General features: G+C 47.3%; 1 protein-coding gene across 1 annotated transcript in view; it reads left to right on the forward strand.

Moving 5' to 3' along the window:
- The first annotated feature begins 9,422 nt into the window (after positions 1-9,422).
- ST3GAL2 (ST3 beta-galactoside alpha-2,3-sialyltransferase 2) overlaps positions 9,423-13,743 on the forward strand; it is a 48,958-nt gene continuing 44,637 nt past the window's right edge. Inside the window, exon 1 of the mRNA XM_043599642.1 lies at positions 9,423-9,735. The gene's annotated coding sequence lies outside the window, so the exon portion shown is untranslated. The remainder of the gene's footprint in view (positions 9,736-13,743) is intronic.

Genomic DNA, 13,743 nt, shown 5'->3' on the forward strand with positions numbered 1-13,743 from the left:
CTGCCAGAGAGTGAGGGCCCAGGTCCAGGAGGGCTTCTTGGAGGAGGTACAATCTGCAGGGCTGTAGATGAAGATGTATGCCTGCTGCTGGTAGCAGGAAGTCGCTCTGGGAGCCAGGACTATCCACAGTAATAGCTTAAGTTGGGGACCTAGGTGCAGAGCCTGAGACAGGGATTCTTGTGCAAATGATTTATTAGGACAAGGATACGGCCAGCAGGAGAGAGAAGGAGAAGAAATCAAGCAAAGATGTCTAGCCTCAGTCTGATCCTACAGTGAGCTCTGAGGCGTAAAATGCACCACAAGGTTTATCCCTCTCAGAAGCAAGTGAGCTGGACTTTGTACCATCAGTCATTCGTAGGCTGTCGGCCACTGGGAGGTGGGGAAAGGAGGAGCATAATTTCCCTGGCATGCCTGGATGAGGCAGCTCAAGTGGACTGAGTCTCAGGAGAAAGGTGAAGCTGTGGGTCATTAGTGGAGAATGGGTGCACCATCCCTGTAAAGGCACGTAACCAGCAGCATTTACTACAGGACAACTGGTGAAGAGATGGGAATGAGGTGAAGAAAATGGAGAGGAGAACTTAAACTCTTCTGCTGAGTCTTCTAAGCAGAAAATGAAACAGCTGGTATGGTTTTTAAAAACTAAAACACAGGCTTGATAAACAGTGAACCCCTTCTGGAGAGCTATTAACTGTACTTCATCATTAGGTGGATCCTCTTCCCCAAAGCCTGACCATTGCCATTAGCAAATATCTTGTGCAGTATTTTCCCAAGAGTGCTTCTATGTTAGCAAGTGTTGCTGCAGAGGGGGTGGGTGGAGCCATTAAACAAAGATAGACAAGTTTATTTTCTTCTTACACTATAAAAACCAATATACTGGATAAACCACATATAGTATATCTGTACAATGGAATATTATTCAGTCATAAAAAGAATGAAATGCTAATACATGGATGAATCTTGAAAACATTATGCTCAGTGAAAAAAGTGAGACACAAATGACCATATTTTGTATGATTCCATTTATATGAAATGGTTTTTTTTTTAGTGTTTATTTATTTTTGAGAGAGAGGGAGAGCATGAACGGGGTAGGGGCAGAGAGAGAGAGGGAGACAGAGGATCCAAAGCGAGCTCTGCACTGACAGCAGAGAGCCCAACGTGGAGCCTGAACTCACAAACTGCAAGATCGTGACCTGACCTGAAGTCAGATACTTAACCGACTGAGCCACCCAGGTGCCCCGCATTTATATGGCATATTTAGAATAATGAATCCATAGAGACAGAAAACAGTGGTTGCCAGGGGTTAAGGGGAGGGAGCATGAGGAGTGATTGCTTCATGGGTACAAGATCTTCTTTTGGGATAATGAAAATGTTTTGGAACTAGATAGAAGTAAGTACTGGTTACAAAACATTGTGAATGTACTAAATACACTGAACTGTATGCTTTAAAATGGTTAATTTCCAGGTGCCCCCGCCAAAAAAAAATAGTAGAATAAAAATTTAAAAATTAAATGGTTAATTTTATGTGATCTGAATTTCACCTCAATTCAACAACAACAACAAGCTCAACGTGCTTGTTGTTAATGGGGCGTCACTGCTCTCAGGCCTTCTCAGTGGACAAAGGTAGGGAAAAAGTACCTATTTGCATGGGGAACCTTAAGACTGATGTCTAAAACATTTCACACACAGGTTATGGAATCCTTTCATAGAGGAGCATCTCACAGGACATGGACACGTTTGAGAAGGCTGATGCAGTGCATGGAACATTGATGAGAAATGCTTCCCCTAAATGAATCCCCTAGAACACTAAGGATGGGCCACAAATGTGAGGATGACCTCTGTTATAGTCAGCAGCACCTTTCTGTTTCTTCATATGGCTTTTTTTTTTTTTAATTTTTTTTTTCAACGTTTATTTATTTTTGGGACAGAGAGAGACAGAGCATGAACGGGGGAGGGGCAGAGAGAGAGGGAGACACAGAATCTGAAACAGGCTCCAGGCTCTGAGCCATCAGCCCAGAGCCCGACGCGGGGCTCGAACTCACAGACCGCGAGATCGTGACCTGGCTGAAGTCGGACGCTTAACCGACTGCGCCACCCAGGCGCCCCTCTTCATATGGCTTTTGAGAAACTGCTTCTTTGATCTGTGCCTTAATTTATCCATCAGAACAATGGTCTCTATCGATATAATTGAAAGGACCATAAAAAAAAAAACCCTTGATATTTTGGGGGCACCTGGCTGGATCAGTCAGTAGAGCATGTAACTCTTGATCTCAGGGTTGTGAGTCTGAGCCCCATGTTGAGTTAGAGATTACTCAAAAATAAAGTCTTTAAACACACACACGTGCACACGCGCACACACACCATCTTGATATTTTTAATGGTGTCTGCCAGAATGCTTTACTAAATCTCAAGCTTTTATAAGGTGGGGTCCAATTTTTCAATTTCACAGTGCTCTCCACTGTGCTTTGCACACAAGGAATAGGTAATATATATTATATAAGAATGACCTTGGACGAGCCACTTAACCTCTCCAAGTGGCCTGCCAATTCAGTTCTGCCAAAGACTAAAAAATAATTTCATTAATTTAATCAATATTTCTTGAAGGTCTGTTTTGACCTACAAAAGCCAGTCCGCTGCTCTCCAGTAGTTTGTTATCCATTGAAGTAATAACAAAAGACACTATCAATTGAAGCTGCTTCAATCTATTCATTTTAGTCTTTAATTTGGATCATCAACTTCTAGATCTTCTTTTTTAATTTTTGAGAAAGAGAGGGACAGAGAGAGGGACAGAGAACAAGCATAGGGGACGGGCAAAGAGAGAGGGGGACAGAGGATCCAAAGCAGGCTCCATGCTGACAACAGAGAGCCCAACTTGGGGCTCAAATTCACAAACCTTGAGATCACAACTTGAGCCAAAGTCAGACACTTAACTGACTTAGCCACCCAGGCACCCAGAGAGAGAGAGAATCTTAAGCAGGGTCCACGCTCAGCACTGAACCTGACTCAGGGCTGGATCCCACAACCCTGTGATCATGACCTGAGCTGAAATCAAGAGTGGGATCCTCGTCCAACAGAGCCACCCAGGTGCCCCAACATATAGGTGCCAATCATTTTTAATATTTGCTCTTACAACGTTGTAACAAATGTTGTAGTAATGTTGTAACCAAGAAAATGTGTAAATAGGACACTTTCTTAGAAACTGCAAGGTCAAGGGGTGCTTGGGTGGCTCAGTCGGTTAAGCGTCCAACTTTGGCCCAGGTCATGATCTCACAGCTCGTGGGTTTGAGCCCTGCGTCAGACTCTGTGCTGGCCACTCGGAGACTGGAGCCTGCTTTGGATTATGTGTCTCCCTTTCTCTCTGCCCCTAACCCACTCGCATTCTGTCTCTCTCAAAAATAAATAAACATTAAAAAATTTTTTTTTATTTTTTTTTTTTAAATTTTTTTTCAACGTTTTTTATTTATTTTTGGGACAGAGAGAAACAGAGCATGAACGGGGGAGGGGCAGAGAGAGAGGGAGACACAGAATCGGAAACAGGCTCCAGGCTCTGAGCCATCAGCCCAGAGCCTGACGCGGGGCTCGAACTCACGGACCGCGAGATCGTGACCTGAGCTGAAGTCGGACGCTCAACCGACTGCGCCACCCAGGCGCCCCAAAAAATTTTTTTTTAAATAAAAAAAACTGCGAGGTCAAACGGTGTGTGCACGTATAATATGAAGATATTACCAAGTCACTCTTCTTCCAGGCTGAACCAATATCCCGTCACACTGACAGTGTATAAGAATCCTGTTCCCCACACTCTTGCCAAGATAGTTATCAAGCTTTTTGGTCTTTGCCAATCTGATAGGTGAAAAATGATATTTCAGTGTGGTTTTAATTTGCATTTCTTTTACTAAGAGTGAAGCTCCGAGAAAATAATGGTTAGTGAGGATGTGGAAAGATTGAAACCTTTGTCACTGCTGTGGGAATGTAAAATGGTACAGCCATTATGGCAAATGTTATGATGGGTCCTCAAAAAATTAAAAACAGAATTGTCATATGATACAGCAATTCCACTTCTGGGTATATACCTAAAAGGATTGAAAACAGGGACTTAAAGACAAACTTGTACACCTGTGTTCATAGTGGCTTTATTTGCAAGAGCCAAAAGATAGAAGCAATCCAAGTGTCAAACGACAAATAAATAGATCAAATGTGGTACATACATACAACAGAATGTTATTCAGCCTAAAAAAGGAAGGAAGTCCTGACACATGCTACAATGTGGATGAACATTGAAGACATTATGCTAAGTGAAACAAGCCAGACATAAAAGGACAAATACTGTCCTCATGCTGATATGACTTCATAGTCGAATTTATAGAGACGGAAAGTCGAATGGTGGTTGTCAGGAGCTGGGGGGAGGGGAGAATGTGAGGAGTCATTGTTTAATGGGTATAGAACTTTTCAGTTTTGCACGATGAAAAGAGCTCTGTGGATGGATGGTGGTGATGGCCGCACAGTAATGTGAATTTACTTAACGCTACTGAACTGTATGCTTAAAACGGTTAAGGTGGTAAATCTCATGTATGGTTTTCCACGATTTTTTAGAAAATAAAGCTCTGCATCTTTTCACGTCAGAGCCATTGTTTTCTCTTTTATTGTGAACTCTCTTTTTATATAATTTTTACATTTCCTAGTGATTACTTGGTCTTCTTACTGATTTACAAAAGCATTTTGTATTAGCTCCTCACCTTTTAAAATAAATTGCAAAAATGGGGGCACCTGGGTGGGCTCAGTCAGTTGAGTGTCCAACTCTTGATTTCAGCTCAGGTCATGATTTCAGGGTCATGGGGTTGAGCCCTGCATCAAGCTCAGAGCTGAGCGTGGAGCCTGCTTGAGATTCTCTCTCCCTCTGCCCCTCTCCTACTCACACACTCTCTCTCTGGAATAAAAAAATAACAATAACAATAAAAAATAAATTGCAAAACTATCTCCCATTTTTTTTCTTTTTTTAATTTTTTTTTTAATTTACACCCAAATTAGTTAGCATATAGTGCAACAATGATTTCAGGAGGAGATTCCTTAGTGCCCCTTACCCATTTAGCCCATCCCCCCTCCCACAACCCCTCCAGCAACCCTCAGTTTGTTCTCCCTATTTATGAGTCTCTTCTGTTTTGTCCCCCTCCCTGTTTTTATATTATTTTTGTTGCCCTTCCCTTATGTTCATCTGTTTTGTCTCTTAAAGTCCTCCTATGAGTGAAGTCATATGATTTTTGTCTTTCTCTGACTAATTTCACTTAGCATAATATCCTCCAGTTCCATCCACGTAGTTGCAAATGGCAAAATCCCATTCTTTTTGATTGCTGAGTAATACTCCATTGTATATATACACCACATCTTCTTTATCCATTCATCCATCGATGGACATTTGGGCTCTTTCCATACTTTGGCTATTGTGGATAGTGCTGCTATAAACATGGGGGTGCATGTGTCCCTTCGAAACAGCACACCTGTATCCCGTGGATAAATGCCTAGTAATGCAATTGCTGGGTCGTAGGGTAGTTCTATTTTTTAGTTTTTTGAGGAACGTCCGTACTTTTTTCCAGAGTGGCTGCACCAGTTTGCGTTCCCATCTCCCATTTTCTATTAACTCACTTTTTGGTGGTGGTGGTGGTTTTTAGCTAGACATATGGCAGAGATCTGACTAAAAAATTTTTAAACCATTGTATTGTGGAAAGCTTCAAACACAGGCAAAATAGAAAAAGCTGTTATAATGAACCCCAAGTAACAATCATTCCCCACTCCAACGATGATCAATTCAGTAAACCTTGTATCTATACTTGCACCCAACCCTGGATTATTTTGAAGCAAACCCCAGACATCTTATCATCCCATAAATATGATTTCAGTATATACTATTAAATGAGGTCTCTCTCTCTCTCTCTCTTTTTTCATGTTTGTTTATTTATTTTGAGGGAGAACATGGGGAAAGGGCATAGAAAGAGGGAGAGAGAGAGAATCCCAGGCAGGCTCCCTGCTGTCAGTGCAGAAGTGGACACAGGGCTGATCTCAAGAAGCACGATATCATGACCTGAGCTGAAATTAGGTGCCTCCCAAATAATTTTTAAAAATCAGTGTATCTACTTTTCTCTCCCACCTCTAAAAATTAACAAACAAACAAACAAAACCTGCTGATATTGGTAATGGAATCACATTGAATTTACAGATTAACTTGATTTATTTTGGATAGTCTTCCTATCTAAGATCATAGTATTTTTCATTCAATCTTTACAACAAATCTAAAAAATAAGGTCTTTTCATTATTATTATTCCCATTTTACAGATGAAAGAATTGTGTAACTTGCTCTGAGTCACACACAGCATTCGGGGTGGGAGCTGTCAGACCGCTCCAACTTTAAGCTTCTGTCCCCCAAACAGAAACCCAGGGAGTGAGGGAGCCAGCTCCTCTTTGCAACTTGCTATTAGTAGCTGTCTGCCTCCAAAGCCCTGTGCTTTTATCTGCCACTTTCCAACTCCCGAATACCTGTTTTACTGCCTCTCTTGCACTGGATAGTTCACCAGCAAAGCTAGGCTTTTCAGTAAATGATTCAAATCCAAATGCCACACTGAGGCAGTTGGGGAGAACCTTTTGGAGTAAGGAAGGCTCAAGGTAGACTTTGGACAATCAGGCAGAATTTGGATTGGTGGAGGGGATGGGAAAGCAGAACCAGGAAGGGGAAATGGGTGAACTATTTTGACATCTAATTGGGAGGTGGTAAAGGGTGACAGTGAGGGTTCCTGCTGGACCTGAGGCTTAGAGAGGGTCTTTCTGTCCTGCCCATGAAAGGGCATCTTAATTCTCCCTGAATAATCTGCTAACAGACATTTGGGAGATCGATGTAAACTCAAAAACCTTCACTTACCTTCTGCATGTAAGGGAATGTTTCTATTGCACTTGACTGGGGTGCAGAGGTTGCTTGTGGACTTACGTAGTCTGTGTAGGGGACAAATCTAAAGGAAACAGGAAAGCATTCCAGAATTAACTTTAGTCAAAGTCCAATGCCTCTGGTGGCTATGTGGCTACTTACCCAAGGACCTAGGAATAACTCACCCTTTGGCCCTTGGTGCATAGGCAGAAGCCTGGAGCCTGGGCCCTGAGGACTGAGTACAAACCCCCTTTGTCAAAGATAAACAAAGCCAGACACTAGTTAAAGTGGTAAGGACAGATTTCAACCAAGAATATACTACTGCAATAAGAAAGAAGGTCCAGTGTGAACTGAACTCAATTTGGATTCGTAGAGGTGACAGGGTATTTTAAAGAGAGAATGAGGGAGTATAGAGGGAGGTGAGCAGGGGCTCAGTAGAGTCAGGGAAGTGAAAAATTACAAAGGGTTGGTCAGTGTAAATGCTTAGGCCAGCTGTGCCTGTTAGCTGACAATTATCGAAGTTAGGATTCTATCCTCCCACAGAGACTGGGAGACCGAGGCCTTATCCTTCCTGATGATTACATTTCAAAGGAATGGCTTTCAGGTCTTTGGGAAAGGCACACCAGAGCTCTAGGAGATACATATACATCTCAAAGGGACAGAGGAAGAAATCACAGTTGCAAGCCCTTTTTAGTAAATGCTTAAGTAGGAGTAGTCACCTATCATCAGGGAATGGCTAGCACAAACAGTAAATTCTTTCAGTAGCCTTAAGCTTTCTCTGACAGGTAATTTAAAGGGGCTAGGGTCCTCCTAGGGATGTGGCTTTGAGCCGTTTGAAACCATTATTGTGTTTAAGTCTTTAATGTGGGGAAAGGAGGATGGATGAAATAATTTGTGTTGAGAGGGTAGTTTTTATAGGCCAAGGTTGAGGCCTAACGGAAAAGAGAGCTCAGACTAGTCTGGCCAAAGTTTGGTCAAGCAGCAAATCATTGTCACCTAACAGCTGGAAGAGTCTAGGATCATGTCTGAAGGTGATGGACATCAAGTTTTGTCTCCAGAGTTTTGTACTTCCCAGAACCGCAGGACAGCAGGTGGTAAGGAGAGTCTACCTGATGGGTCAGGAACCCACCTCCCCACCTCTCACTCTCGGGGCCTGTTTTAGGTCATAGCCCACCCAGAGGCCATGGATTCTAGAGTGTCCTCTGGGATTGAGATCACGCCCCTTGGCTTACATCCATGGGGGAGCGGGAGGGGGAGGTAGCACCAGGTGCACCTCAGCTGCCACTTTGGCAACTGAAAACCTTCCCAGCATTAGAGCAAACGACAAGGGCTAAGGTCTGGAACACCTTTCAGTCAGATGGCCCACACTGTATTTTTCTTTACTGGATGAATTGGTTTGTTTATTTATTACAATTAAAAAGAGGATTACTATGTTAAACTGCACTAGGACCCTGCCTTCCTATGGTCTGGCTCTTCAGAGGCCAATATTCCACAGTAGGCCCATCCTTGAAGGACAATGCCAGAAGTCCAGCGAACAAACAACAACAGTAGCGGTTCTCAAAGTGGTTCACCAGAACAGCAACATCAACATTACCTGGAACGTTCTTAGAAATACAAATTCCCAGGTCCACCCTAGAGTTAATGAAACAAACTGCGAGTGGGAGCCCCTTGTATGTGAACAAGCTCTCGGGAGAATCTAATACACGCCAAAGTTTGAGAACCAATGACCTACAGCCTTCTGCTCTGCCAGAGGAGGTGAAACCGCAGTCGACCTGGAGCTTCAGGACGGATCTGAGTTAGGTTTGGAAGTTGGGGAAAAGACTTGATAAGAGAAGACATGGAAAAAAATCTTTAAAATGTGCACACCTTACCCTAAACAGTAGGGAGCTAAGAGCATCTGACAAAAAAGAGTACGACTGGGATGAGGTGCCCCAGCGTGCGAGCGCTCCGCGAAACCCACAGTCACTCGGCTCCCTTTTCCCGGGTGGGGAAAACCCCACGCCCACGCAGCTCCTGGAGTCCCTTCTCCTCCGGCCTGGGCGCAGAGGCCCCACCGCAGCTCCGGCTTGCAGAGCCCGGGCACGAAGCCAAGCTGGTCTCAGGTCATAGCTCTTTGGGAGCGCGAGTGGGAACGGTACCCGAGGCGCTGTTCGGGGGCCTGGAGGCTTCCCCTTCAGCCGGGCTCGGCCGCAGCTGGCCACAGCCGCGTCTGATAGGCATCCTGGGCTACAGTTGGCGCCTCCCTGGGGATCCAGGTATTCAACCTAGGCGCGAGGCACCGCAGACCCCCACATCCTCCGTTTCAAACGCGGGGAGCCCAGCCTTCTGGGAATGGAGATTTCCCATCCCCCCCTGACCCCACCTCCTACGCGGTAGACGCCCCCCCTCCGGGTTCCAGTCGAACTACAAAGCCCACAATCCCTAAGGCTCGCACGCTATCTTCTGGGAGCTGTAGTCCTGGATGTGGGGTACCCCTAGCGGCTCAGCGCCGGCTGCACTCCATATCCCAGCATGCCCACGCGCGTGCGGGTGGAGGAGGGAGGGGAGAGACTGGGAGGATGTGAGTGGGGAGGGGGCAGCTGCCCCCTTCCCCCACCCTTCCCTTCAAGCCGGGCTGGGGTGGGGGGAGGGGCCGGACTGAGGCGGCGGCGGCGGCGGCTCGCTCCGGGAGGGCAGAGCCGGCAAGGGCGGGACTGGCCCGCTGCGGACAGACGAGGGAGCCGCGGAGCTAACGGGTCCGGACGCCGCCAGCGGCGGCGGCTTTCTGCACGGGCGGAGGCGGCGGCAGGAGCGGCGAGCATGGCCCGCGCTGCGCCCGGCGCTGATTGAGGTGCGCGGGCGGGATGAGGGCGGGCGGGATGCGGGCGCCCCGGGCCCCTTGCTGCCCGAACCCCTTCCGCGCGGGCAGCTGGCTTGGCCCAGCGGCCCAGACCGGCCCGGTCCACCCCGGCAACTTCTCCGGGGTCGGAGCTCTGGGTTCCCCCATGGGGACGGGGGTCCGCTTGTCTTGGCCTCAATCCCCATCCCCGCCTTCTGCTTCTGCACCTCAAGCCGCTCCCAGCCTTTGAGGCGCGACTGTTCCACTCCATGGTGGCAGCCCCCAGCCCCAGCTCTGGGAAGCGCTCCCTGCCCCAGTCCTGACTTACTGTCCATTGGCTACTTCGTACCCCCAACCCCCCGCGCGCTCCCGGCCTCTGCGCTACCTGGAGACCCCTGCCCCGCACCTCTTAGCCACAGGCTGTCTTTGCATCATCAGCACCTCTCTCCTCTTTCCCCTACTTGGCACTGCCCCCTAGCCACCCCCAATGGCCCAGTTCTTTCCGATAAGATCTAACAGCTGACCTCCTTCCCACTTTGGAGAAACTGAGGCATGACATAAACCAGGAACTTGGCCAAGACCATGCTCCAGCCCTTTCGGGGGCTGGCCCGAGCCCATGCCTTGGAATGGAAGTCATTTTTTTTTTTCCTCCAGCCATTCCTCTGTAACTGGACCAAACTTCCCAGCCCCCTGCTGCAGCTCTGGGCTAAGCTCACTTTAGGTTACCCTTTAGCTTTCTACCACTTCTGTTAACCCCCTTCTCCTTTCCAAATCCCACTTTGGGCCCTCTCTGCTTGTAGACAGTCACCCACCCAATGGCTTGTTTTTTCAAGTTAGCCTTTCAATTTCTATTTCTTGCCAACTGCATCCATCTCCCATCTTGCCTCTTGCTTTACAGCTGCGTAAAGCACTGAAGAACAGAGTCTAAGGTATTGGGAGGCGGCGGGGGGGGGGGGGTGGCAGAAAAGGACTGGCAGCCTCTTCCAGCCAAAGCCACTGAGGGGGGTTCAGGGCATTCTGGAGTCTCTGGGAAACAGTCCTTTCTAGCCAGTAACTCACACTCCCAGCTTTGTCTAGAAGCTGGTGGGTCATCCCTTCCTCTTATTATGCCTGGTGGGCTCTGAAGTCCCTCTGAGATGGAGGAAACCTCTTACCTTGGTGGCATAAGAGGAATCCGGGAGACCACACCCCTAAAACTTCTCTTGAATCTGCTGCTAACTTTGGAGGGGGTTGCTGGTTCAAGGAAGGATGCCTGCTAGGTGCCCTGAGCTCTTTGTAGAGGAAGGCACAGTGTCTGTAGGCGGTGATCTCAAGTTTAGTCGTGGTGTTCAGGATCTGAAGGGAAGAGGGAACTAGGGCTCAGAGAGGTGGCACAGACATGCCTAATTTAGTTTTTTGTTTTCTAGTCTTCCTTTGGCAAATTTGCCTTTGGATCACCCCTTTACAGCCCAGTCCTTGGTTTCTCTGTGGGAAGTAGGGGGAGGGAGGAAAGTCTTTGAGCCATCAGGAAGGCTCAGGAGGCTCTGGGACTTTGCTGGGGTCCTGAATGAGCAATCTTTATCTGAACCAGATGGTTCGATGCTCCAGCACCCCCCTTTAATCCCTCCCCTTTGGCTGTGAATAGGAAGCCTTTAACCTTGTAACTTGAGATTAGAGGAAGGGAGGCCAAGGGGCCAACTGTGTGTGTGTGTGTGTGTGTGTGTGTGTGTGTGTGTGTGTGTTTATGTCTGCATCTGTACACTCGTGTGCAAGCTTGCCAGGGGCCTGTGTGAGTGGCCCTGCCCAGGAATGCATTGTTGTGATGTGCTGTGGCTTGTTCATGGCCCTCTAGGAACTTTCTGAGCCCAAACCCCCGAATGGGGCCAATTTCCAAGCCCCTAAGAACCACTGGTCGTGGCTTTGTGGGACCATTTCCCCACATGCCAAGCTTCTGGACCTGAGATATGCCTCAGGGTGAGGATTACTCTTCTTAAGAAAGCTACCTGTGATTGAGGTGTCCGAAATAGCAGCATTGGGGATGGGTTTCCAAAACTTGTGTTCTCTTTTCCCCAGTCATGGCAAGAGAAGGTCTGAAGGGTAGGAGTCTGGGAAGAGGAGTGGAAAGTGATTCCTTTGACTTCTTTTATGCCACATCCTGCCTTGTGTATTTGATTTGGGCCCCCATTAGACTGTGCAAGGTCTTCAAATGTGTGTTCAGCAAATGTTTGAGTTAAAGCGGAGGGTCTTGTGGTTAAAGGTTTAAGGCAAGATTCCTCATGGTGGAGCAGGCATCAGAACCCCCTAGAGAGCTGTTTAAGGCACAGATTGCTGGGCCCCACTCCCAGAGTTTTCTGATTCAGTCATTCTGGGTGGGGCCTAGAATTTGCATTTCTGCTCAGCTCCTTAGGGATAACGCTTTGAGAATCACTGGTTTGGGCTATTACAGTTGCTTGGGAGATTAATACAGGCAGATGCAAATTTTAAGAGGCACTTCATTCCACCTTGCTTCCCAACCCAGGTTTGTTCTGGCTGCTGCACTGGGTTAGCCTTTCCTTTCGTTCTCCTACTGCCTAGTGTTGGCTAGGTTAATGGTAGGGTGACTTGTGGTGCCCGGGCTCCCAGTCCTGCTGTAACCACGGAGCGGACACCACCCCATGGTTATTTGAAGGAAGGCCCTACAAAAGCAGGACATTTAGGAACCGAGGCTTTGGAAAAGGGATGGCTGTGTGCACATGAGAAAGCAGACGCTGAACCACACCGTCATTTTCCCTGACTCTGCCTCTCAGACTGAGCAGCTTGGAGTATCTGCCAGTTGGAGTCCTGTCATGGCCATGCACTTGACAGGACACCTGGGAATCTCTGAAATTTGGAAAAGAGGAATCCCTTACATTATGATTTTACTTTGTGAAGCATTTTCCTCCTGTTGTTTTTCAGGAGGTTTATAGGGCCAATCCAGATCCAAGTGAGGTTACAGTGGAAGAGAGAGGTGCACTGTGGGTCACCCAACAAGCCCTAGGACTCCCGACTCCAGCCCTCTCATAGAGCTTCACTAAACCAGCTACTAATAGTTGGAATGATGGCTGGAGTTTCCTGTGTGCTTAGCTACTAGCCAGGCATGGTGCTAGATGCTCTCACATGTTAGCTTGTCAAATGTTCACAGCAACATTGCAAGTTTGGCGTCATGGTAACTACCTTGTAGATGAAGAACTGAGACTTGTGGAACTTACCAGACTTGCCCAAACTCAAACATCTCTTAAGTGGAGGATCTGGAATTCAAACTCAGGTCTTTCTGATGGCACACCCTACATTCTTTGTCACTCGTTGTCTGCTTTGCCCAGTAAGCCTCTAATTGTCCTTTGGGTTATCTGCCCCCAGAGTCTGGTGAATTTTACTGAACCTAAAACCATTCTGGGTGTTGTGGAGGAGATAAGGATCAAGTAAGTCACTGTCCTCTCGAAGGGGCTAAGCCAAATATACCAGTGTCGTCCACAGTTGAAGGCAGAAGGAGCAGCTAGTGGCTTGTTGGTTTACAGGAAGCAGAAGCCATCCCTGTAGAAGGTTCAGAAGATGGGCCCTGAGCAGGCAAGTAGAACTCCAGCATTGCCTGTGGGATGGAGAGGTGTGCAGGCCAACAGGTCCAGAGGGAGGCTGTAATGGCACTTATATATAGGGAGTTTTCCCATTTGGCTGGAACATAGGAAAGGTATGTCAAAAAGCACTAAGAAAATCCTGTTTGGTTACAAGCAACAACTTGGCTGACTTTGGCAGGGAAGGACTTCCTTAGAAGATTGTAGGGACTCCTGGAATCAGAGATGACTCAACACCCATGTCCCCTCCAGGGTCTCGGAGTGGTACAGCAGGAACCAAAGGCCAGCTGACTTCAAGGTACCACTGTTGCCAGGATAAATCTGCTGCAGCCGTACTCAGTAATTTTGTCACCACAATTTGGGATTCACATCCCAGGGAGGAAATGGCTGGTTGGCCCAGCCTGGCAGGGAGGGCTGGTGGCATGGTAGGCAATCCTGCCCACCCCCCCACACC

This window comes from Prionailurus bengalensis, chromosome E2 (assembly GCF_016509475.1).
Source record: "Prionailurus bengalensis isolate Pbe53 chromosome E2, Fcat_Pben_1.1_paternal_pri, whole genome shotgun sequence".
In the NCBI taxonomy this organism is placed as follows: domain Eukaryota; kingdom Metazoa; phylum Chordata; class Mammalia; order Carnivora; family Felidae; genus Prionailurus; species Prionailurus bengalensis.